General features: G+C 40.5%; 1 long non-coding RNA gene across 1 annotated transcript; it reads right to left on the bottom strand.

Moving 5' to 3' along the window:
• Positions 1 to 5,883: 5,883 nt before the first annotated feature.
• On the bottom strand, positions 5,884 to 21,367 carry LOC116531673. The gene is made up of 3 exons (XR_004260515.1): positions 21,287 to 21,367; positions 17,135 to 17,140; positions 5,884 to 5,896 (listed from the first exon to the last, which is right to left on the bottom strand). It is a non-coding gene; the product is annotated as an uncharacterized LOC116531673 (long non-coding RNA).
• Positions 21,368 to 21,806: the final 439 nt, after the last annotated feature.

The following is a 21,806-nucleotide window of genomic DNA, read 5'->3' as shown; positions in this document are numbered from 1 at the left end:
TTCTTCACATGTACCCCAAAACCTAAAATGCAATAAATATATATATATATATAATAAGAAAAAAAAAAAAGAACGGCCAATAAAGAGGAGCATCCTAGGCCAAGTGAGGAGTCGTTCCCCCAGAATTGGGTAGAAGGTTTGCTGTTAATTCAATCCAGCCTTGGCAGGCTCGGTGGCTGATGCAGCGAGTAGGGGACTATTACAGGGGTCTGTGCACAGCAGCTAAAATTCTGTGTCATGAGAATGATAGCATCACAGTCCCAAGTCAATCTATTAAGTTTGAAGCATGACTCCAGCAGGATCAAATGAGCCAAAGGTAGGAGGAATCAGGGTCACAGCAGATTGGAACTCACTGCCAGGCTCCGTATCTGGTAGGGTTGCAGTAACAAGGTCAGAAAATCAAGAGGCAAATGCAGTCCTGACGACTTGAAAATCATGACCCACGTGAACAAGAAATGCCCATTGACATTATTCACTTTGACACAAGGTAGCAAAACTACTTAGAGCCGACACAGCTGATGAGGATGGAGTTCCTGTTACCCTGAGAGGCTAGAACTGAGTCAGGTATTGGGGATAGATGTAGTTGTGAGAGAGTCCTAAAAGCAGGGAAAGCCAGAGTAATAATAGCTAACACCTACTGAGGGCCTACTATGTGCCAGACTTTGCCATGGATCTTTATATGAATTACCTTTTACTATTAACAGTACCACCACTAACTATAAAACATTTACTGAACATATATCATGTGCCAGGTATTTCTCGATGTATTTTACATGCATTATCTAATTTAGTCCTTACAACAACTGTATCTGCTAAATATTTTGTATTTAAATTTTTATATAAAGAAATTCAGTTAAGTAACTGACTAACTTGTACCCGATTCAATATCTTGCTCCCAGATCACACAGATGAATAAGGGGCAGAGCTGAAATTTTAATCCAGGCATTCTGAATCTAGAGTCCAAATCACTACCTCATGATCTCATTGAACTCTTAGGAGTAGCTCTTGCTATGTGCAATTTGCAGTTGATGAAATAGACTCATTGAGGCTGCATGATTTTCCAAGGACATCCAGGACTTTCTTGGTGTCCTCATGCTTTTAACCCAGAAAGACCTTGCCTTGCGTCACACATTAGGAAAGCGCTAAAGGCACAGTGAAATTAGGTGTTCCCATCTCAAAACTAAGGATGGGCTACTCACGCTGAACAGTTTCCTCATCTACTGCCCAAGTCCCTCAGTTTTTGTCTCTGGTTACCTCTTCCATTTTCTGGCCATTTCACAAAATCTGAAATACAACTTTTTTCTGTCATTCTTCCTTTCTTCTTGTGCTTCATTTCTAGCAAGTGAGTCTCATCACATATAAATTTTAATCTAGAGAGATACTCCCTGAAACTCAATGAAGTCAGCCTGGGAGGTTTCAGGGAGACAGTAAGGACAAATGAATCTCTAAATTACTGGTGTTAATCAAATTCCTCTTACATTTCCTCACTTCACTGTTTTCCTACATGATCACATCTGCTCAGAGCCAGCTCCTTTCCTTAGCACAATTCTTGACACCTGATAGTCTTAGAGTTGCTTGATCTAAGACAGTAAGATCCTGGTCTGCTGTAGAAAACAAGGTAGCATTTAACTAGTGGAAAGAAAAAAAGGTGGGCAGTAGTGAGTTGGTGCTAAGTTACCAAGCTCCAAATTGAACTTGGCATGGCTGGAAGAAGATAGGAAGGAAAGAGTACAGAAAGCACAGGAAGGAAGAGTCACCACAGTCCTCATGTGAAAAAATATTAGAGCAGCTTCCTAAGGACACAGGTGATGACTTGTCATTTCTCAGTACATAGACTAGTAGATGCAGATAAGGAGCAGATCCCTGTGGGAGGCTCAAGGTGCTGCAGTGGAAGTACCAGCATTTTGCAAGTAGTCCAGAATGTGCAGGGTGCTGGGCATGCATCACCTCATGTCATCCTCACAAGAGCACTGCCAGAGTGGCTTCTAAATAGAAATGACACAAACAGCTATATACTGAAAAGTATCTTTCCTTTGTCCCTGTCTAACCCCATTCCCACGCTTAACCCATAACAGGAGCCATTTTGATTTGTTCCTCATTTGTCCCTCTGATTTTTTTAAATTTTGTTTGTTTTGTTTTTGTAGATACAAATGAATGAAATTATATAGTCTTATTTTTACCCAGGAGAGGTCATATTACCCATGCTCTGTGCACAAAGGGAAACCGAAGTTCAGATAAATTAATTGGTTCTTTCTCTGGGCTGGTCTTTGGCTGTTGAAGACTCCTCCTACTCCTGGAGTGGCTGCTGGCAACAGAATCCAACCTTAAGATCAAGGATCAAGGGCCACAGCTGAGAGTCACTGTAGATTCTGAATTCAGAGTTTCTGCTTTAGTTAGCAAATTGGAAAGCCTGAAAAATGCCATTCCCCTTTCCTGTGGTGCTAAGAACTCAAGGATCTAAGCTTTTGCACCACTAATGCCTGAAGCTGGAGGTTTTCATGAACAATTCAATGGGTGTCTTTATGCAAGCTTCCTAGAAAGAGGCTGAGATATATGTGCTTGGGGTAAGGGTGTCAGATGAAATACAGGGTACCCAGTTAAATTTGAATTTCAGATAAATAGTGAGTTTTTATTATAAGTGTGCCTTGCAAAACATTTAAATGTGTTTGATGATGATGATGATGATGATGATGATGATAATTAGCTAAATCTGACAGCCCCAGCATAGAGAGGTGTTGAACATGGACCCTCAGTCCTCTAAGCGACAGCTGGCCTTAGATCTGAGGGGCTGATGGGTTCCTGAAGTTTTGGATAAATTGGAACCTAACCCTTTACATTAATAAGTGCTGAAATAAAAGTCTTGACTTCCAGGATTCATAAGCCTTAAGAATAGAGAAGGCTGGGCACAGTGGCTCACGCCTGTAATCCTAACACTTTGGGAGGCTGAGGCGGATAGATAATGAGGTCAGGAGTTCGAGATCAGCCTGATCAACATTGGGAAACCTGATCTTTACTAAAAGTGTGAAATTAGCTGAGTGTAGTGGCGCGTGCCTGTAATCCCAGCTATTTAGGAAGCTGAGGCAGGAGAATCGCTTGAACCTGGGAGGTGGAGGTTGCAGTGAAGTGAGATTGTGCCACTGCGCTCCAGCCTAGGCGACAGAGCAAGACTCTGTCTCAAAAAAAAAAAAAAAAAAGAATAGAGAAGACCACCTTCATTATTTCTGGAATTAAAGCTTTTTGAGAATTTTCTCAACCCCAATAAAACTGCTACAAAAGGGCTTGAGCATGGCAACTGTAGCCTAACCTAGCTAGTACAGTGTTGCCATTTCTTTGAATTGTTTGTTGCCATTAATTTAGCAGGTGCAAAAGGATTAATTTTACTTTACATTTCATTTTCTTGATTATTTTATGAGCTAACCGTCTCTTCTGTGTTTCTACTATTTGCACTCCCTTTCATATAAAAAATAAACCTTTTATCCATTTACGTTTAATTTTAAATGAGCTCATCACAGATTATCATAGATATTAGACTATCTGTCATATTTGATGAAAAACATTTTCTGTCTTGCTTCTTATCCCTTAATTTTAATTTTTAATTTACAGATGCTTTAATGTTTATTCATGAGTCTATCAATATAATTTCCTTTGTAGTTGTTTCTATTTACTTCAAAGCAATAGAAATTTGCCATCCCTGTATTCATCTCATAAAAGTTTTATTTTCTACTTGTCTTACTATGCTTAAGAAATATCAATTAACTCTTTAATCTAGTGATTCTCAAAGACTGGTTTGAGCATCACCTGCACCAGATTACCTGATTTTTTTTGTTTGTTTTAATGCCCATCCCCATTACCCTTGACAGACCTTATTAATCAAAGTTGCTCTAGAGGACCATGAAAACATGTATTTTAAACCAACTTCTAGGTGATTCTTCTGCCTCTGAAGCTTGAAAATCACTTCTTGAGGCCATATGAAATGTATTATACATCTTTGTTTTCAAGCAATACGTTGACTTGAGATAACTTAAGCAAAAATATTTGTTGGAAAAACTGGGAGAGTGGGTATAATTGAAGTAAAACCTGAAGAGCTTGGCTCTGAGAAGAAAAGATCAGGCAGCTCTGGCAGACCTGTAAAGAATATATCGCAGCAAAATGAAGGCACACTCACTGTCCTCAACCCACCTCCACCCCCACTCCTCAGAATGTAAGCTCCATGGGAACGGGGCTCTCTGCCTGGCGCATAGCAGGTGCTCAGTGAGTGTTTTTTCTTGTTGTTGCTCCGTTCACAGCCCCTTGAGACTTTCTCCAATTGTCCTTAATTGAGCAACAACCACGTTGTGACCAGAAAAGGACAGGGAACCTTGATTTATAGCCCCAGCCAACACTGCATATACAGAAGAGGTTATCTCCCAAAAGGAAATTAAATTTATCACCACAGGAAGAAAGAAACATTTTCAGTAGATTAAAAACAATCTAGTGTATCATGGTATAAAATGTGGCTCTTAGATAATTTTTTTCCCAAATGGTTTGACAATTATTCCCCAAATCACTTATTTATTCATCAATTTTTTCAGTATTCTTATATTGAGTACTTTTGAATACTTTACTTAACATGGGTTACATGGCAACACCCAGTTATATCTATATTGAGATTTGTATTTTATTCCATACACCTGGAACTCGAGGTTAATAATATTAAAGTCAGTTCATTTAAGACACCAGGTTTTCCGATTACTTTTTAGAAACCATAAAAAGATTAAATAGGCTGTTCCTTGTGCTACCTACTTGGTTTCATTTTCTGCAAATATGCTTCTAGTTTTAATAATCTTATTCTTTGAATTGCAAGCATCTTGCATTTCCCTCTAGGACTAAAACTATGTTTGTTTAGCAATGGAACTCACTCTGCTTTTTTTTTTTTTTCTCCTGGCAGAAATCAATCATACAGTTAAAAATTTTCTTCTTTGAAATTCTCAATAACAGTGGTCCCAATCTTCTTCACATGAGTTTATTTTAGGAGATATTAAGCCATGGAAAACCAAAGAGAAAAGCTCTGGCAAAATAACCCATCATTTCTCAAGGTTTTTTAGCATTCAAGGGAGGCTTTCTGCTTAATAGCCAGATAATTTTATCTAAGCCCCCATTCAATATTTTTTCCATTTATTGTATGATAGCTATATTTTCTCCTCTTTCTTATTCCCGAAAATTCTCAGGAAATAGTTCCACACAGTAACAAATCCACCTTGATTATCACTGGCTGTCTCTTACTCTGAACCACTGCTCTGGGCCCCTCTGCTGGTCACCTCTCACGACTGTTCCTTAGGATCTTTTTGCAAGATGTTCCCAAAGAACACGGCCCAAGGGATATGGCCCCTGTCTTGGCATGCTAGAAGAACAGAGTCCGTGTCCTAATTCTCCTTAACCCAGCATATGCTAAGCTGTGAGGTCTGATGTCTACTGAAATATTGATAATAATGCATGGAAAAGGAAAATTTTAAACTTATATGAGATAGTACCACTCCTATGATCCATAGGTCTGAGAGTTTTTCCTCCTCCCTTCCTTTCAAGGGCTGGCTCACCTCCCCTATAAGAACTTTATTTTCTTTTTTGCCCATTGAGTCCAAACTTTTACCCCCTTCAGCCCCAGAGAAATTAGCAAGCAAACCTACCCCTTTCCCTAATTTAATGCCCAATTTATTTCTGTGATAGAATAAATCACAATAAAAATATTTCCTTTCCACTATTCTGGGCTCCAGACAAGGTCACTAGAAAGTACAGTTCTCTACATATGTTTATTTGACTGGGGAACACTGAACACTTTAATCCACAGTGAACTAAATCCCACCAGCTGCAGATCATGTTTACAGCTCAGCTGAAACCAAGCATCAGACCTGCCTGCTGCCTTTTGGGAGGGGTCAGTTCTCTGGAAGATCTAATAGTATTTAAGCCAACATATTTCCCAAGAGAAAATAGTGATTTTTCTGGGATAGCCAAACTAAATCTACATAAAGAAAATAAAATGTTTCTTCTTGTAAGGGCAGTCATATTAATGATACTCCCAATTTGTGTTACTGACAGAGTACATAACTTATTTCTCTATCTGAAACCTTTAGCAGGGTTTTACTGACATCGTGGGTTCAGAGCTTCCCTCAGTAGGGGGAAATGCAGGCATCTGTCTTACATGTATGTGATGTAATGTCTCACCAAAGACGTAAGGCTAGGAAAGTAGTCCAGGAGAGAAAAATAAGACTCGAATTCCCTGGTGAAGGATGATGAGTGATGTAAGAAGGAATTTGGTAAGAAGCAAGCTGAAAGTTTATGCTGGCTAATGTTACCTTCAGCAGCAAGACCCAGTCTGAGAGACAAATGGAACATCCTTGGCAGCAAAAGCAGATTTCTATTATCTTTGTAGTAAGGAGGCTTATCTTTGGGTCACAAAAGTTTCTCCAGAGTAATGAATCAGAGTGCCATAGGGAGCTACCAACAGTGAGGGCTAAAGGGAGGACTTTAATTCATCTCTTGCTGGCATTGCTTCTCTTGTGGCTTCAATGCTAGAAGTGAAGTATCAGTGACAGGAGCTTACTGTCCGGGAGAGGTATTCAGAAGGCACAAAAGCCAGCAAGGTGGGCTCCATTTCAGGTCTTCACCATTTATGAAATGAGCAGCTGTAGCTCTGGGCAAGTTGTTTCAAATTTCTACACGCCAGCTGGAAAATAGCACAGCAAATGGAGGATCTGGGTATGCTTTATCAATTTTCCAGCATGGTTGGCTTGTGGGGATTGGCAAAAGTGAACACCTCACGGGAGATGGATACAGACAGCAAAATAGAGAATCATGGGACCCTTCTTACAGACGAGTAGCCCCGGACTGCCAGATAATTTGAGCTCCATTTCCCTAGAGTTTGTCCTTTTCACACATTTTTGTAAAAGTTTAAAGGCGCTCCAGTACAATTCGTTTGACAATAGCTGTTTACTGTGACTACGTGCAATTGTGGCCAAGATCTGCCCTCTAGTGGTATGAAAATTCCAATGCCTCTTACTATTAAATTGTTGAACTTGGTAATTTTCAATGGTTGGGCGACCTCTGTTGTCATAATAGTCATATCTCAGTATATGGAGCTAAAGAAATCAAAAACCATCTGGTCTGTTTCTTTTCATAACTAATTCCTTGCAAAAATGCACTGGCTTTTGCTTTTTAACACCCAACTCCACGTGAAGATCCAAAGCAAAACAAGATCACAGAAACTTCTTTCCCCAACTGATGAAATGGTTGTTACTTTTTTCTTTTCTTTTTTTTTTTTTGAGACGGAGTTTCGCTCTTGCTGCCCAGGCTGGAGTGCAATGGCGCGATCTCGGCTCACCGCAACCTCCGCCTCCTGGGTTCAGGCAATTCTCCTGCCACAGCCTCCTGAGTAGCTGGGATTACAGGCATGCGCCACCATGCCCAGCTGATTTTTTGTATTTTTAGTAGAGACGGGGTTTCACTATGTTGACCAGGATGGTCTCGATCTGTTGACCTCGTGATCCACCCACCTCGGCCTCCCAAAGTGCTGGGATTACGGGCGTGAGCCACCACGCCCGGCCTTGAAATGGTTATTTCTTAAGGCAAATAATACATCAGCAGCAAGAGAGAAAAGGACATTGTTTGAACCATAAGGCTTGGCATCCACAAAAAGAAAGATTCTGATATGACTGGTACAACTTCTAAGACCAGCTCTTCTCCACGAGCAAAGGTAGTCAACAAAATACTGAGAATTCAAAATAATATGCTTTAATTAAAAAATAAATCGAAAGCTACATCTACCTTTGAAACTGATTCTTTGATGAGGGGAAGACAAAATAGTTCCAGATAATGTGAGAAAGACATCAAGGAGAGTCCATCCACGTCATTTTACAGAAACTACGAACAAAACTGTTCCCTCTTAAGTGTGAGCACAATGAAAAGAAACAGTACAAAATTATACAAATCTACTACTACAAAAATAAATAGTAAGCAAGAAAAAGGCAAAACAAAATGAAAACCAAAACCAAAACCCCTCAGGAAGAAAATAAAACTCAAAGGTGAAGTGCAAGTTCTTTTTGAATACTTAATTACAGAGAAGAGTTCATTAAGAAAATGATGCCTCTAAGATCAATTATAAAATAAAGAAGATGCGAGATGACACTGTGGAGCTAAGAAAAATAGAAAACCAAAAGAATGAGGTATAAATGTAATAAGTTACATATTGTAAAGTAAAGAAAATGGAGCTGAAAGTGTCATGGAGAGATGGCTGGGGATATTCACAGGCAATGCAGGATGAAAAGACAAACAATTACAGTAAAGATAGATACAGAGAGAATAAAACTATCCAACACAAAGACAACTGACATCCTTAGAGTATAAGAAGAAAAAAATGAATTCAAAGAAATTTCCTGAAAAGAAGAACGGTAATCTTGAATAAAAAAGAGGACAGCTTATGTCAAGGAAAATTGGTACAGAACGGCCTAAATTGGGAAATTTCCTGGTTAAATTATTAAATGTTAAGAATAAAGAAAAACATTAGACATTTGGGCAGAAAAAGGCACGTCAGTCACTAGAGGGGAAAAACAGTCAGGTGGTTTCAAGGCTTTGCCATGGCAACTTCAGTGCCAAGGGACATGAATTAATGACCACACACTTCTGAGAGAAACAATGTGATTCAAAAATATTATACCAAGCTAGGGTGTCATCAAGCGCAGAGATAAAAGGCAGATATTTTTTGACATGGAAGAGCTCGGGAAATTTAACACTCATGAACTCTTTTTGAAACTAAACCAAACTAAACAAAACTGGAAAGTAACCCAATTGAACAAGAGATGAAAAATAATAAAGAACTGGAGTGAAAAAGCTGTGATGAAAAGAACTCATGTGGAACACCATGTTTATTTCATTTCACAGCTAAGGCTAATCCTGTGTGGCCTTGAACGTAGTATAAGGGAATTTATCATTCAGTCCTAACAAAGTGAAAATAAGCGAAACCTGGAAAAGAGTGAGGTGGAAGGAAGAGTCAACAATGATTATCTTATCTTTTGTAACAGGGGTCAGCAAACTACAACCTGTGGGCCAAATGTGGCCCACTTCCTGTTTTTGTAAGTAAACATTTATTGAAACGCAACCACATTCATTCCTTTACATATTTTCTCTGGCTGCTTTCACGCTGTAATAGCAGAGCTGTGCAGTTGTGACCAAGTTCTTTTAGCCTACAAAGACTAAAATATATACTACCTGACCCTGTGCAGAAAACATTTGCCAACAGGGAAGAGTTCATTAAGAATATGATTTCCGTAAAACAAAGCCTCTAAGATAAATTATAAAATAAAGAAGATGGAAGAAGACATTGCAGAGCTAAGAAAAATTGCAAAGCAAAGCAATGAGTTATAAATGTTTTATGACACTGTTTCACAACACTGACACAATCTCTAACATGTAAAATTGAAATGTGTGTCTAAAATAATGAGTCTTTTTTTTAAAATTGCTGTAGTAATGTTTTTAACTTTAGAGGGATCTCTACTGACGACATCTTTTTCCAGTGTATGTGTATACATACACAGGCACAGAAAGATTCTAAAGTAATATTCATTGGATACACTTGTTACTTCTGAATGGTAAAATATGGAGTAACGTGTTGCTTTTTTGTTGGTGTATTGTCTGATTTTTTTTATAATGAGTGTGTATGCTTCTTTAGAAAACAGCAAGAGTAATTAAAATGATTAATTACTCTTAAAAATAAAAAGGCCAGTCTATTTCATCTTCAACCCAGCTTTTCCTAAGAACAGTCAACATGTTATTTGGGAGCTTCCTCATGCCCCCTTCTCTTTGCCTCAAAATTTTGGTATGTATTTTGAAAATGTGATTAGCGAATTCCTGTATATTCCATAATTAAGAGTTGGGAAGTTTTCTTCCCTAATTTCCTAGATTTGCCATCAACGTGGGTTAAGAATTACATGGAACAGCAGAGGGCGCCCTGCTCCACCTTTATAGTACTGTAATGCAAGTACCTGCCCAGTCCTGCCACTTGGAACTTGTGTCAATGACAGCCGGTATGTGAGTGCCTGTAGGACTCAGTTTCCCCATCTCCCACTCTTTCCTTCTGCCAATCCATCCCCCACACTGCAGAACAGATCACGCCACCCTCATCAACCTTTCTGTGACTTCCCTTTGCACTCAAAAAATTCTCAACTCCTTAACTAAGGCAGAGGAGGCCTCCACCTGATCCTGCTCCTGCCATCTCACTCCATGATCCACATTATACTTGATACCCCAACTATCCTGGCATTTGCTCACTGTCGAGACTCTTTCCCATATTGAGCTCTTTCCCATCTCTGGGCCTTTGCATTTGCTATTTCCTCTGCTGAGCGATTTCCTCTCCCAAGCTCTTTGCATTAAGGAATCTTTTTCAATGTTTAAATCAGCTGTTTGTCACCTCCTCAGAGAGGCCCTCCCTGATGGCCCTACCAAAAATCTCACTCACTTGATTTTCCGCCACAGCACTATTTATATTATCTTACTTGTGCTTCTCACAGTCCGTGATTGTTTATTTGTTATTATGTTTTGTCTGTCTCTCCCACTAGAACCTAATTTCCACAAGAGCAGGAAGCTGACTGTCCTCTTCATTGTTAAATCTTCAGCGTTAGCACTTAGTAAGTACTCAGTAAATATTTGTTGAATGAATGAATGGGCTTGCAGAATGTGTGTCCTGGCTGCTTTCTCGAGGCTATTATAAAAAGAAAAAGTGGGAATGTCCTTGTGGTGGGTCAAATTGTATTTCTCTCCAAATTTATATGCTGCAGGCCTAACCCCAGTACTTCAGAATGTGACCATATTTGGAAATGGGGCCTTTAAAGTGGGAATTAAGGTAAAATGAGGTCATATTGGTGCACCCTAATCCAATTTAACTGGTGTTTTTATAAGAAAAGCAAATGTGGACACGCAGAGAGACACTAGGAGTGCACAAGCACAGAGCATGAGGCTACTGTCTTCAAGCCAAGAAAATAATTCTCAAAAAAAGCCAAACCTGGCCACACCTTGCTCTTAGACGTCCAGCCTCCACCGCTGTGCGAAAATCAATTTCTGTTGTTTAAGCCACCCACTCTATGGTACTTGGTTATGGCAGCCCAAGCAACCTAATACAGACCTTTATAAATCAAATAGGAGTAAGCGAAAGCGACAGCTTAATATTTAAAAGAGGCACTAATGGTGGATCGAAATGGCAAGTTACATTCCAGCTATTCCATTGAAGCAACAGAATTTGAGAAGGTAAATACGGAAGCGAGAGAGGCAGGGATGACTACCTGTGTTGCAGAGTACAGGGAAAATCAAAATGTGGCGTTCCTTGCTCTAAAAGTAGGAAAAAACCTGCTGTTAAAAATACAAAATATAAAGATTTCTCTTTCTTCCTTGGCTTCCTTCTCTATTCATCCCAGTGTTTTTACTTTGCTATGCGATGTAGCTCTAAGAACAATTTAAAATTATCAGCATCGACGTTACCACTCATCTTTATATTGTAGAATATTCATTTTAAAATATAACATTGAAATATTAGGTTAAATGTCAGCGCATTTAGCTTGATGTAGAATCACTGAAATTACATCATCTGTATTTTGTAGTTTACACATGCATAGGTATCTCCTCCTCGTCAGAACTGTGGAAATACTGCCAAGAAAAACAAACTCAACTGTTTTTATTTTACTTCTTGACATGTGTGTATCCTACCAACACTATCTGTTTTCTGCTTACTGACAAGTAAGGAAAGCCCTGAATGAGAAGACACTATGGGTGGTCCACATTTCCCTTTCCTTCTATGTCACCATTTTCAGCTTCAGCAGGTGGTTAACACACGGAAGTATGTTGAATCAGAAAGGATATGAAAGGGATACTTGGCCGTTTGTGTTTCTCAGAATGCCACTGAACAGAAAGCATGACCTCTCGGGGCTGTCAGTGTCCCCATTTACTCAGTAGATGTAACAAACTTACTCCATATTCACTGCGATTCTCACTCTATTCCATGTGTCCTGGGTACAGTTGACTTCTGTGTCCAGGGCATCCTAAGTGTTATATGTGAATGGGGAGGCAAGGAATGGCAGTGGACACATAGATTACATCTGTTTCCTCTGGTCCCATGCATGCTCCATTGCCTCATTGGATTTTACGTATAGAACACACGTTCAAAAAAAAAATTATTCAGGATTTCAAGATGGCCACAGCAGAGCATTAAACCACATGCAGGGCCTTCTGAGTGTGGGTCCCTGTGTAACACAAATCATGAGCTGTTGAAGCCAGTCCTGAGGAAAAGTGAAGCCATCCTTCAAAGAACGAAGAAAATAAGTGGGTCTCAGACTGATTGCAAGCTAATTCCCAAAGAATAAATATCCCACGGAGGTCCCTAAAGCCTTTCTATAGAGAAGTGCAAAGTGTGGTTCCGTCCTCAATCCTTAAGAGGAGACACAAGAATTAATAGTCATGTGTTACTGATTTTCACGTTGGCATGTATTATCTCAGGTTCTATGGGATTTGCAAGTGAGACTAGAACCCATAAACACATAAACCCATCTTCCTAGGGAAATTGTGTTTCTGAGTTTCCAAAGACTGACTTGCAAATCTTCTTTGGGAACCCACTGTATTTCTAAGGTAAAAATTATTTGCACGTGGGAGTCCTGGGAGACCATTTGATCTTTAACAAGGCGGAGGCCAGTCAGGCACTTTACTGAGATTATTAAGAGATAGGTGGAGGCAACCAGGTACAGCGGCATCCCTGGGCTGGAAGTCGGGAGACATGGGTGGGAGGATGGCTCTGACAGGAAGTGTGTGAAGTTAATCAACTCGTTTTCAAACACGGAGTCTCATTTCTCTCTTTTGTGAAACAAGAAAGTTGGATTTGATAGTCCCCAAGGGCCAGCACTGGGCTAAAAATAACCAAAACCAAAAAAACTTTGTGACAGAGAAGGCAGGAAAAAAATGACAAAGTCACATGGAACAACCTGGCAGTGAATAATGAACTGGATGCTTTTAGAAACCTCTGTGGGTGGGTTCCCTTTGCAGGTCTTCTAAGTCCCCTGGCTGTTGAGGTCTGACTTTTGCCAGGCCAGGAGAGTGCGGGCTGGGGCAGGGTCTCCAGCAGCTTCTCCAGCTCTCCTGTCCTCCTGCCCACCACCAGTCCTCCTGCCCACCACCTAGGGCAGTGCCTTTCCGCTATCATTCCCTAGTTCAACTTGGGCCAACTGGTGACCCTGGGCCAGAGAAAGATCCTGAATGACCTGGGATCTCTTGGATGTTTTTTATCACTACTCTTCTTGCTGTTAACCCATTCCTGGCCTCTGACCACCTAAAGTCTCTGGGAACACTGATGGAAACAAAGCAAACAAGTGGCAATAGAGTGTGGAAGAAAGTAAATGGGGTGAACTCCTGAGATCTAGCTTTGGCCTGTTACTAACAAACTAGGTGACTTCAAACAGATCCTTTTCTTCCTGGATCACTGGATTTTATTTTTCCTTCACCTGAGCTAAGCCCCGTGTTTTGCTTGTGGATACACCCCTCCTTTATTATGAAATCATAATGTTTGGGTGGGACTGACCCTTTCCCCAGTTGGCAGATCCCATCCCTCTGGCCACAGTGATGGGCCAGGGCTGAGAACAGGACCCAGTTAGAGCCAATGAAAAGACTTGAAACCTATAATAGGACTTCTGGGGAGAAAGGTTATCTGTTCAATAGATTCGAGGTCATGAGCATGTGAGGCTTGGAGTTTCTGTAACCATCTTGCTGTCATGAAACAGCCAGCCTTGAAGTAAAGTCAATACATAAATGTAGAAAAGCAGGGTGAATATAAAAGTAGACACGCTGTGTCTCAATGACATTTTGTGAACTTCTAGATCAAACTGTGCCCCAAACCACAAGCCACCTCTGGATCTAAGCCAATGAATTGCTTTGCTCATTTAAACTGGTTTAAACAGCACTTTTGGTCACTTGCAAAGATAATAATCCTAGCTAGTACACATCTCTGAACCTCAATTCCCTCTACTGCAAAACAGCTATTTTGTGGATAGTAATTAGCATAAGAGAGCATAATGGTATTATCTCTTTTAGGAGTGGCCATAATTCCAAGGCAGCAAAGACAATTTTTCTCTTTTTTTTTAAAAAAAAAATTTTTTTATACTTTAAGTTCTGGGGTACATGTACAGATCGTGCAGGTTTGGTACATAGGTATACATGTGCCATGGTGGTGGTTTGCTGCATCCATTGACCCATCATCTATGTTAACTATTTCTCCTAATGCTATCCCTCCCCAATTCCCCCACCCCCTGCTATTCCTCCCCTAGCCCTCCACCCCCCAGACCCCAGTGTGTGATGTTCCCTTCCCTGTGTTTGTGTTTTCACTGTTCAACACCCACTTACGACTGAGAATATGCGGTGTTTGGTTTTCTGTTTTTCTGTCAGTTTGCTGAGGATGACAGTTTCGAGCTTCATACATGTCCCTACAAAGGACATGAATTAATTCCTTTTTATGGCTGCATAGTATTCCATGGTGTATATGTGCCACCTTTTCTTTATCCAGTCTATCATTGATAGGCATTTGGGTTGGTTCCAAGTCTTTGCTATTGTGAACAGTGCCACAATAAACATACATGTGCATGTGTCTTTATAGTAGAATGATTTATAATCCTTCGGGTATATAACCAGTAATGGGATTTCTGGGCCAAATGGTATTTCTACTTCTAGATCCTTGAAGAATCACCACACTGTCTTCCACAATGATTGAACTAATTTATACTCCCACCAACAGTGTAAAAGCTTTCCTATTTCTCCACATCCTCTCCAAAATCTGTTGTCTCCTGATTTTTTAATGATCGTCATTCTAGCTGGTGAAAGAGCTTTCAAAATGCCAAGAGCTGGTTTCTTCACTCACTAAGCATCAGATTTTCAGCATCTTGGACATCTTACGTGACAGCCTTTAACACATGTAATTATTATTGTTCACATACAGCTCAGCATCCCCAGCTGAGGTCTCTTTTCTGAGACCTCAGATGTCATATCCAACAGAATGCTAGACACCTCCACCTAGATGTTTTCATCTCAACCTGGCAGGTCCAAAACTGAGTGTGGATCCTCCAGCCCAAACCCACCCACCTATCATGTTCCCAAGCAAAACCCAGCTGCCCAAGCCTGAAACCTTCAAGTTACCTTTTTCTCCTCTCTCTCTTTCTTCTTAATTCATTCCATCAGCAAGTCTTGGTAAGTCTGTTTTCAAAATAGCTCTCATATTTTCACTTTTTTCTCTGACTCTCCTGACACTTCTATATTAGGCCCACCATTATTTCTTGCCTAACCACTGGAAAAAAATTCTAAAAGATCTGGAGATGGCTCTCTCCTTCTGGTTCTTAATGCAATTCCCTCCTTTCATCCCTTTGGGCCTAGAAGTAGAAACAGCTCTGCTGCCACTACCCCTGGGTGACAGCATCAGCCTCTGTGGCCCCTCCTTATAAGCAAACCTTCTCTTAATTGTTCTGATTTGAGGATCCCATCTGTTTCCCATTGGGACTCTAAAACCTATGGATACTTCCATGAACACTTTCCTCCATCCAGTCTCACTCCTGTAGTGACTCCTTCTCCCTGTCTTTCCTCCTTTCCTAGACTTCTGCTTACATAGCCTAGAAAGCAGGAGGGAGGAGAAAGCAGAAAGTCTCATGGTAGCAGGGCCAGTTTTGACTTTTAAGAAGCCCTGGGGATTTGTTGGGGGAACAGCGTTCTGGCTCCAGCTATTGCTGGCAATCTTCAGAACGTAGCACTAGCTCCTCTTTGTTCATTGTTTCAGGTGTTACTTGTCAATACGGGAAAAACAGGAAAACTGTGATGGACCGTCTTATCACATACGGCATTCTGCAGCAGGACTTAAGGAAGCTTTCAAATACACAGAGGCCTTGTCACCATAGCTCTTTCTAACGCTAGTCAATACTTTTATGTATTATGGCTCTTGCTAAAGCTTTGCCTTGAACGTTATGCATGAGCAATACCTAGGAACCTAATTGGAGGCAGGACAGGTGAGGGAAGCAGGACAAACACACCGGGTCTGACTCAGTTGGTGATGAGTCTTCTACATCTGAGAATGTGATATTTGTATAACATGTTACCGTTTAACAAGAGCTTTCATCCCCCGGTAACTGGCACATGGCTGAGTAATCAATATATGTTTTTGTAAATGATCGAATGCAACTATAGAGTCATTTTCTCTTTCTCAAAATAACCCTGTGAAGTAGGCAGAGCAGGGATTATTATTCTCACTCTGCAGAAAAGGAAACCAGGGCCCAAAGAAGTGAAAGAAGTTTTCCAAGTTCACATAGCCAGTGACTTTAGGTGTTCAAACCAGAACCAGGAGTGTCAGGCACCTATACTAGTTCATTTCAAAAGTCAGGAAGTCTGGAAGCGGGAAGGGATTCTTGATAAAATAGGGGACAGGATCAATTGCTTAAGTGTCTTCTCAGTATTAAGTCTCTATTCCTAGTCTCTTCAATAATCTTACGGCACATTTGGGACCTGCCATGAAAGGGGATGGGTAGGCAGAAGTTCAAGCTGCTAACCAGCTGGGAATTGAGCAAAAGGATCAGGAGAAAGACCTTCTGGTGCCAAGACTCTGGAGAAATATTTGTTGACTTTTGGCTTTGCATTGACTACTTCCAACTAGGCTTTGAAGCTGACTTTTTGATCGAAGGGCTCCCTGGGATGGGTGGGGGAGTTCATGACATTGTTGCTGTGGTTCTCCAGGCAACCAGAAACCCTCAGCAGCTCCAGGAAGATGCTTGAATTACGTGGAAAGCGATGAGGGAACGACAGAGAAAACAGAGATATTTACAAGGAAAGCAGAGCAAAAATAAGAATCTAAAGGGCAAAAGAAGAGAGGCCCCAGGGGCGGGGCAACAGCCAGCAGAGTGGATGTTGAAGATTCCTCTCCTGGAGTCCTTCACAACAAACTTGTCCCTTATAAAACGGAACTAGAAAGTGTCTAAAGGAACCAGAGCCCTAGCTCTCAACCAAGTCTCTTAAAATAAGTTATTATTTGTTTTGAGACAGAATCTCATTCTGTCACCAGGCACCAGGCTGGAGGGCAGTGGCGCGACCTCGGCTCACTGGCAACCTCTGCCTCCCGGGTTCAAGCAATTCTCCTGCCTCAGCCTCCCAAGTAGCTGGGACTACAGGCGTGTGCCACCACACCCAGCTAATTTTTTTGTATTTTTAGTAGAGACGGGATTTCACCATGTTGGCCAGAATGGTCTCGATATCTTGACCTCGTGATTCTCCCACCTTGGCCTCCCAGAGTGCTGGGATTACAGGCATGAGCCACCACGCCCGGCCTTAAAATAAGTTTTAAGAGATGGAGTGATGTTCTAAAAACACAGACCTAACTATTCAGTCCCTTGCTCATAAGCTCTCTTTGCTCCTCCTGACTCTCCAGATAAAGTCTGTGCTCCTCAGCAGAACTCAAGGACACTATTCCATTCCTTTCCATGCCCCACAACTCTCTTGAATCTGGTCTGGGCATTTGTGCAGGATTCTCCCTCCTTGGCAAATTACTACTGATCTCAAGGTCTAGGAGCTTCAACATTAAATTTCTCCAAGAACATCCCCTTGATCCTATTTTCATTTCCGTGTTAGGTACAGTGTTCCTTCTGTATGTTCCCATGACATCATCATCTTTCATAACAGCCACATTGCTACCACCGTTAGGGCCATGTCCGTCCCCTTCTCAGATACATGTCCTGCATGAAGCAGAGGTCCGAGCACTTAGGAAGTGCTCATTAAATATCTTTTGCATAAATAATAAGGAGAAACAGTCAAAATCTCTAAAAGAGCCTTCTGTTTTACCGAGCAAGGAGAAAGGGGAAGTAACCAAGTGTAGGACATTGAGCAAAAAGATGATTTTTCACAGTAACAGAAGCCCAGGCAAATAAATGGCCCTTAATCTATCTCAGGGTTAAAGTATATTATCCCTTGATAGTTGTGCAGTTATCATTACTTCTTCTGGAAACTGGACTTCATTGGCAGAAAGATTGGAGAGATTTGGCGATATGTTTCCTTAGGAATAAACGTGGAGAATCAAAATCCAGCAAATGTCTGGATGCCTCGAAAAAGACATCAAACTGAAATAAGTGAGTGGACGGAACAGCTAATGTGGATCTGACAGAGCAGCCGTGTCAAGGGGCAGCTGTTCTTCAGCTCCAGCCAATTGCCAAAATGTAAGAATGCCAGCAGCAGCAGCCAGATCTCGTGACTGTCCCAGAGAATCCTCAAGTCCTTGTGGGGTGTGTACGCATGCATCTGTGAAATCCTCTAAGTTCTAAATCTCCCCAGCTTGTTTACATTTTTAATAGTTAGTAATCAGGCCAAAACAGCAAGTTGTATGAGGCCCAGAGACGCCAGGTTTTGCCCTTTGCACCAAAAAAACCTGACCTCCCTTGGGTCTGTTTACCTAAAACTGTCAACACCAAACTGCAAGCGTCAAAGCTCCAAACAACATGCTCAACCCATAGAAAGTGATCAATACATGAGGGACTAAAGAAGAACAGAGGTTTGTCTGGGTCAATTCATGGCACATACTAAGTGGGTGATCGGTCAATAAACAGCTATTAAGTGGGATAAAGAATAAGGGAATGGTGAATGTATGTCTGCAGTTCAAGGTTTCTACCACTAGATGGTGAAGTTTGTTTTTTTTCTGCAGACGTAAGCATAGAGAAATAAAATACTAAGATAGTTTTATGGGCACATCTACAAGCCATGAATACATAGCTCAGACATTCCACAAACGCTAGCAGCTGTTTTCACATCATCTTCGCTATTCTTCCTCACTTCCAACTCCAGTCAGCTCCGGATACAAATAAAGTCATTAGAAGTAGATGGCTTTCTTTAACATGAGTAGGATCATGTTAGAAATAGAGGATATTAGAATTATACAACCTCCCAAAACTGAACCAGGAAAAAAATCAAACTCTAAACAGAGAAATTATGAGTTCCTAAATTGAATAAGTAATAAAAAATCCTACCAACAAGTAAAAACCCAGGACCAGATTGATTCACGGCCAAATTCTGCCAGACATATAAAGAAGAGCCAGTACTATTCCTATTGGAACTGTCACAAAACATTGATGAGAGGGACTTCGCTCTAACTCATTCTACAATGCCAGCATCATCCTGATACCAAAACCTGGCAAAGACTCAACAACAAAAAAAGGAAACTTCAAGCCAATATCCTTGATGAATATCTATGCAAATATCCTCAACAAAATACTAGCAAGCCAAATTCAGCTGCACATCTAAAACCTAATTCACCATGATCAAGCAGGCTTTATCCCTGGGATGCAAGGTTGGTTCAACATGCACAAATTAATAAATGTGATTCATCCCATAAACAGAACTAAAAGCAAAAACTGTAGATAATAGATACCGAAAAGGCTTTTGATAAGATTGGGCATAGCTTCATGCTAAAAATCTTCAGCAAACTGAAGATTAAGCATTGAAGGAACATACCTCAAAATAATAAGAGCCAACTATTACAAACCCACAGCCAACATCACACTGAATGGGCAAAAGCTGGGAGCATTTCCCTTGAGAACAAAAACAAGACAAGGATACCCTCTCTCGCCACTCCTATTCAATATAGTACTAGAAGTCTCAGCCAGCATAATCAGGCAAGAGAAGGAAATAAAAGGCTTCCAAATCGGAAGGGAGAAAGTCCAATGATCTCTGTTTGCAAACAATATGACTTTATCCTTAGAAAACGCCATAGTCTCTGCCCAAAAGCTCCTAGATCTGATAACTAACTTAGCAAAATTTCAAGATAAAAAAAGTACAAAAATTAGTCACATTTTCATACACCAATAATTCCCAAGCTGAGTGCCAAATCAAGAATGCAATTGGATTCACAATAGTCACAAAAAGATAAAATACCTAGGAATACAGCTAACCAGGGTGGTGGAAAGACATCTCCAACAAGAATTACAAAACACTGCTAAAAGAAATCAGAGATGACATAAACAAATGGAACGCATTCCATGCTCATGGATAGGAAGAATCAATATTGCCAAAGTGTCTATACTACCCAGAGCAATGTACAGATTAAATGCTGTTCCTATCAAACTATCAATAACATTCTTCACACAACTAGAAAAAAAATTCTAAAATTCACATGGAAACAAACAAAAGCCCAGATAGCCAAACAATCCTTAGGCAAAAGAACAAAGTTGGAGGCATCACATTACCTGACTTCAAACCATACTACAAGGCTCCAGTAACCAAAACAACATGGAACTGGTATGAATACAGACACATAGAGAAATAGAACAAAAAAGAGAGCCCAGAAATAAATCCACACACCTACAGTCATCTGATCTTTGACAAAGCTGATGAAAACAAGCAATGGGGACAGGACTCCCTATTCAATAAATGGTGCTGGGATAATTGGCTAGACATGTGCAGAAGATTGAGACTAGACACCTTCCTTACACCATATAAAAATTAAACTCAAGACAGATGAAATGCTTACATGTAAAACCTAAGACTATAAAAACTCTTGAAGAAAACATAGGAAATACCATTCTAGACATAGGCCCTGGCAAAGATTTTATGATGAGGATGCCAAAACAATTGCAACAAAAACAGAAATTGACAAATGGAACCTAATTAAACTAAGAACTTCTGCACAGCAAGAGAAACTATCAAAGACTTAACAGCCCACAGAATGTCAGAAAATATTTGCAAGCTATGCATCTGCAAAGTTCTAATATCCGGTATCTATAAAACACTTAATAAGCAAAAAATAACCCCATTAATAAGGGTGAAGGACATTAACAGACATTTTTTTCAAAGAAGACATATACATGACCAACAAGCATATGGAAAAATGCTCTACATCACTAATCATTTGACAAATGCAAATCAAAACTGCAATGAGATATACTGTCTAACACCAACCAGAATGGCTATAATTAAAAATAGAAAAAAATATATGTTGGTGAGACTGCAGAGAGAAGGGAATGCTTACACACTGCTGATGGGAGTGTAAATTAGTTCAGCCATTGTGAAAAGCAGTGTGGCCATTCCTCAAAGAACTATTAAATAAAAATAGAATTACCATTCGACCCAGCAATCCTGTTATTGTATATATACCCAAAGGAACATAAATTATTCCACCATAAAGACATTCTTGTGAACAGTGCGAAGAAGAGCAAAATGACTCCCGGACCGACCAAAGCCCATGCACCACCGCATCCCGTGCCCAGCGCCTAAGTCCCACCGCCACCATGCCCAAGAGAAAGGCTGAAGGGGATGCTAAAGGAGATAAAGCCAAGGTGAAGGACGAGCCACAGAGAAGATCTTCGAGGTTGTCTGCTTAACCTGCTCCTCCAAAGCCAGAGCCCAAGCCTAAAAAGGCCCCTGCAAAGAAGGTAGGGAAGGTACCCAAAGGGAAAAAGGGAAAAGCTGATGCTGGCAAGGAAGGGAATAACCCTGCAGAAAAACAGACCGTGCACAGAAAGCTGAAGGTGCCGGAGATGCCAAGTGAAGTGTGTGCATTTTTGAAAACTGTGTACTTCTGGTGACTGTACAGTTTGAAATACTATTTTTTTATCAAGTTTTATAAAAATGCAGAATTTTGTTTTACTTTTTTTTTTTTTAAGCTATGTTGTTAGCACACAGAACACACCATTGTTACTTTGGGGGAAGGAGCATATGTGACTAATAGAATGTCTCCAAAGCTGGACTGATGTGGGGAAAACACCTTTTCCTTCTAGTTTTGAGAGACTTCCTCTTGGCTC

Source organism: Sapajus apella, unplaced genomic scaffold (genome assembly GCF_009761245.1).
Source record: "Sapajus apella isolate SASKATOON/1434 unplaced genomic scaffold, GSC_monkey_1.0 scaffold71, whole genome shotgun sequence".
NCBI classification, from domain to species: Eukaryota; Metazoa; Chordata; class Mammalia; order Primates; family Cebidae; genus Sapajus; species Sapajus apella.
The sequence above is the reverse complement of the archived record's forward strand: the minus strand, read 5'-3'. Positions and strand labels throughout refer to the sequence as shown.